This window comes from Fukomys damarensis, unplaced genomic scaffold (assembly GCF_012274545.1).
Source record: "Fukomys damarensis isolate Sample0158 unplaced genomic scaffold, DMR_v1.0_HiC HiC_scaffold_20, whole genome shotgun sequence".
Taxonomy (NCBI): Eukaryota; Metazoa; Chordata; class Mammalia; order Rodentia; family Bathyergidae; genus Fukomys; species Fukomys damarensis.
In genome coordinates this window covers 2,742,931-2,748,053 of record NW_022900932.1, presented here as the reverse complement: position 1 = coordinate 2,748,053, position 5,123 = coordinate 2,742,931, and the positions used below count along the sequence as shown (strand labels likewise).

The window sequence follows — 5,123 nt, the reverse complement described above, 5'->3', positions numbered from 1 at the left end:
GTGTGTGTGTGTGTGTGTGTGTGTGTGTGTGTGTGCGCGCGCGCGCGCGCTGCTTGGCCACAAGGGGAAGGTGGGTCCCGAGCAATAAGTCTTTGCTGACCGTGGCCCACCAGGGACAGGTTCCCTCTCCCACCACCAGGGCACCACCCCTCCTGTAAACTCCCGTGTGGGATGGCTCAGTCTGGGGATTGCACCCAGTGCTTTCTCACTGAGCTGCATCTCCAGACCTTTTTTTTGCTTTTGAGATGGGCTTACTTCACTGTCCAAGCGGGGCTCAGACTTGGGGATCCTCCTGCCTCAGCCTCCCAGAGTTCTGCGATTACAGGCATGCACCACCATACCTAGCTCCCCCTGAAGCTCTGATCCTACAGGCTTCCCTGTTCTGCTCAAGAGATAAACCTCTCCTTCTGCCAAAGAATTATCTTCGCAGAGTCCAAGTGTGTGACTAAGCCACAGGTGCTGATAAGATGACATGCTTGGGAAATTACTGGCTGGCTCGCATTGGGCCCAGGGTGCTCAGAAAACACACCGACCTCCTTGGTCGTTCTTAATTTTATTGAGTGGGGCGGGGCAGTGCAAGGTATGGGGTTTCCTGCAGCTCCCAGGACTTGGGGGGAGATCCACAGAGGCCCAAGACCTTGGGCACAGCTGACTCCTCCCAGGGAGGCACCAGTGCACCTCCTGACGAGGTGGGCATAGGCACTGCATGCCGGCCTCTTGGCACACTGGGTGGTGCCCCGCTGGCCCTGCTCATGCCCCAGGTAGGCTGGCTCCCGTCCCTGAAGCCTGGCCATGGTGCCCACAGCTGGCGTCAGAGCCACGGCTGTGGTTGCTTTTGGTTCCAGGTGAGTTGGGTATAAGGAGTTTATTTTTCTCCTTGGTCCTGTGATGCCAGCTCGTGTGTCAGCACTGAGGAGAGAGCCGTCTGGGTCCTAAACACCAGTGAAGTGTTAAATCCAGGACACCCAGTCCTCAGAGGCGCCTGCTGAGTGACAGACACAGAACGGGAGAGGTGACAGTGGCCAGGGAGCCAGCCTGGGAGGGGTGGGAGCAAGGACTGTTACGGAGCGAGGGGTGGGACAGACTCATCCAGAGGTTCCATGCTGCGACAGCTGGTGACCCGGTGGGCTGGGTGCAGGTCTCCACCCAGCTGTGGACAAGCAGGGTGCTGGGCGTGGTGTGCACGCCTGTAATCCCAGCACTCGGGAGGCTGAGGCAGGAGGATCTCTGTGAGTTCTAGACCAGCCTGGGCTACATGGTGAATTCCAGTTCAGTCTCAACTACATAGTGAGACCCTGTCTCAAAAAACTTAAAAAAACAAAAACAAAAAATTAAAAAAAAGTTTTAGAAAGGTGTGGTGTTCAGTGGTAGAGCGAAGTATGTAGCACCCGTGGGTCCCATCCCAGCACCAAAAAATGTCACCAGGGTTGGGGTGACCCAGGGTGGCCGGAAGCTACTTGGGAGTTGCTAATGGCTGCCAGGTTCACGAAATGAGACAAAGAAAGTAACAGCCACAGATGACCACAGCTGACCGCTCCTTCCCGGAGAGCGGCAGCGCCTGCGAGGGTCCTGAGGCTGAGGGTGGAGTCCCGGCCGCCTGGGAGCTGACACCATCCGCCAGGGCCGGGTCCAGCACAGCTCTGCCCTTGTCTGTGCGGCCCTGCAGTGCACAGGCCGTGGGAAAGCAAGTGGGACTAGGGCAGTGGCTGCTTCAGAGGCAGAGTGGGCTTGATTCTGAAAATCAGCAGTCCGTGGTGTGCACTTGTGATCCCAGCACCCTGGGGAGTCCTGGGTTTAGTCTCAAGTGCAAAAAAAGAGAAAGAACCTATAGTAAAGCACCAGGATGTCGGGGGTACAGAGGAGCGCAGTTGGGGTGGTGACAAGTGGGTGGGGCCGGGGACAGACCGATTAGGAGGACAGGGTCGAGGGGCGGGCGGAGGAGCTGCTCTCGGGAACGCTGTGCTTTTTCAGCCAGCTGCACAAACGAAGCAGTAGGGTTGGATCCCTGCCTTACCCACTGTGGAAATAAATTCCTAAGTGTGAAAAATGAGTCATAAAACTTGTTGGGGGGTGGTTTTTCCTGTACCGGGGATCAAACTCAGGACCTAGGCTTCAGCTTGCAATCCTCCTGCCTCAGCCTCCCACAGTACTAGGATTAAAGGTGTGCGTCACCTCCTTCCACTGAGTCTCCTAAGCTTCCTTCAGTATGTTTCCATGGGCTGCACACTACAGCACCGTGTCTTACAATTTTCCTAATGCTTTTCTTCTTTAACCCATGGGTTACTGAAGAGTATGTTACTTGCGACATATTTGTAAAATTTCCAGTTTTCCTTCCGCCGTTGATTTTTGGCTCTGTCCCATTGCGGTCAGAAAAGATATTTCCTATGAATTTCAGCCCTTTAAGTCTAATAGAGAATTTTATTAATGGGGACATTGGCCTTTGATTCCCTTGGTGTCTTTGGCATTGGTGTCACAGCAACACTGAGGTAGAGTTAGGAAATGTTCCCCACACAGTGTTTCAGGTGTTTTTTTTTTTTTAACTGGGGATCAAACTCAGAATCCCATTTACGAGGCAGGCACCCATGCAGCGGAGCTAAATCCCTGGCCCTGTTTGTTTCTTGAGACAAGGTCTCTCATTATGCGTCCAGGCTGGCCTTAACCTTGCAGAGATCCTCCTGCCTCAGCTTCCCAAGTGCTGGGATCACAGGTGCACCACCACACCCAGCCTCACAAAATGTTTTTGGAAGAGATTGGGATGGATTCATGTTAATCCTCTTTCAGATGTTTGGTAGAATTCACCATTACAATATCCCATACATGGCCAGGGATTTAGCTCAGTGGCAGCACCATGCCAGCCTCAGAAGTGCAAGGTCCAGAGTTCAATCCCCAGAACAACAACAAAAATTAATACTGTGTTGAGAGGCTTTTCAATTCTTTTTTTTGAATAGGCTCTTGAGCTGGGCATGATGGCACATACCTGTAATCCCAGCACTTAGGAGCATGAGGCAGGGGTATTGCAGTGAGTTGAAGGCCAGCCTGATCTACAGCCTGAGGTGCTATCGCCAAAAAAAAAAGAAAAGGAAAGGAAAGGAAAGCAAAATGAGCCTCCCAAGTGCTGGGTCACGGGTGTGTACCGCCATGCCTGGTCATGTAGCTCATTTTGGAGGCCCTGGGTTCAATCCCAAATACTACCAATAATAATAATAAAATAATAATAATAATAATAATAATAATAATAATAATAATACCACAAAGTAAAATACTCCAATTGAACAAGACAAGTGTGTTCAGTATCTCACACCCCGAGACTGATTAGAACAGCTAAATGAGCACCATTCTAGATGACTTCTTGATATCTCTGTACATAAATGCATTTTTTAAAAAATAAAAAGCTGACTATATGTACTACTTTGTAGCCTATTGATCAGTTAACAGTATACTGGCCACTTCACCTCAGTGAGTTCATGCTGACACCATGATCTCTGCCTTTTTTCTTTTTCCTTCATGTTGGATGTGAACTCGGAAGCCCTGTACAGCTGAGCTACTTCCCCAGCCCTTTGGATCTTTTTGGAGGCCTGGTCTTAGCTGAATAGGTAAGACCTGAACAGGGTCACAGGTGGTACCCACACACCCTGCCGCCCAGCCTTAACTTTTCAAATATCTCGAATGAAATTACAATAGAGTCACTATAATGTCTTCTGGTGGGTTTAAATCCACCAGTTCAGGTTACTCTCAGTTGAATGATTGTTCTCGGCTAAGAGTTAGTTGCCTCTGGCTATTCTGTGTGTGTGTGTGTGTGTGTGTGTGTGTGTGTGTGTGTGTGGTGCTGGTGACTGAACCCAGGACTTTTGCACGTGCTATAGCCCTTGCCTTTATTTTTTGAGACAGAGTCTTGCTAAGTTACTAAGTTGTCTGGGCTGGGCTCATACTTGCCATCCTCCTGCCTCAGCCTCCCAGAATGCTGAGACTGCATGAACACATGGTCACACCTAGCTCCTCTGGGTACTTTTTAAGGGGTCAGTTTATAATGGAGGCCAAGTATTTTAAGTTGTACCTTGTTGGGGGCCAGGTATTTTTGCATCCCACACCTGTTCTAGATCTTGTTCGGGAATGCATTCCGTTACACAGTTGGGTCTCTTCTGACCTTGTTCACTGGTTCTGGAGCAGGACGACAGGAGGACGGGAGGCATTAGGAGGACAGGACACCCTGGTCCCCACAATGAACACAACCTGGATAAGGAGCAGTCAGAACTCCAACAGGGCTGCTGGTCATGGCCCTGCACACCTGTAGACCCAGCTACTCACAAAGCTGAGGCAGGAGGATCGCATTTTCTAGGCTGGCCTGGGCAACTCGAGAGAGACTGTCTCACAAAGTGAAGAGGGGTCGTAGCTCAGGGGTATGTCAGCACCACAATGAATGAATGAATGAATGAATAAATTAAATAAATAAGGAAATAAAAATGCAAGAGGGCTGGGGATGTAGCCCATCACTCCCTGGGTTCAATACCTGGTACTGCAAAGAATGGGAAGGGAGGGGAAATGCACAGGGAGGTGCGGCCCCCCTTCCCTTCCTGCGGCTGTGCTGGGGGTTCTGGCAGGGACCCCGCCCCTCTCCCGCCGGGTTAGGAACTGAGGTCGCTGCCCCTGCCCTGCCCAAAGGCCCCCCACCCGCACCCAGGCAGCCCGGCTAGACCAGGCGCTTTGCCCTCATCGCCGAGGACGGGAGAGCCGGCCCGCTCACGCGCCACAACCTTGGTCCCTTGGTCCCTTGGTCCCTTCCATCCCAGCCTGGAGTTTTTCTGAGCATTTGGAACTTCAGTGGGGAGAGGGGCTCTGGCAGGGGGGTTGCACATCTGTAAATGTAAGAAGACGCGCGTCTCATTCGCTCTGTCTCATGTCTCCCAACGTAAAACGACACGAGACCAAACAGCGACCGCGGTGGCCTCCGCCAGCCTCGTTCTCCTGGCTCTCGTGCGTGCCGTTTAATGATGAGACCACGAACGCTGCCCGGGGCGCACGGGGCTTCCACCCCTGCCCCACCCGTGTGCCCCAGACCGGCGGGAGGCGAGGAGGAGGCACTCAAGGGTGGAGGCTGGGCGCAGACCAGACTGGGGCCCAGGGAG

At 52.4% G+C, this 5,123-nt stretch overlaps 1 protein-coding gene across 1 annotated transcript in view; it reads left to right on the top strand.

Moving 5' to 3' along the window:
• Nucleotides 1–3,540: 3,540 nt before the first annotated feature.
• Nucleotides 3,541–5,123, top strand: part of Smim29 (small integral membrane protein 29) — a 4,100-nt gene continuing 2,517 nt past the window's right edge. Inside the window, exon 1 of the mRNA XM_019204724.2 lies at nt 3,541–3,593. The gene's annotated coding sequence lies outside the window, so the exon portion shown is untranslated. The remainder of the gene's footprint in view (nt 3,594–5,123) is intronic.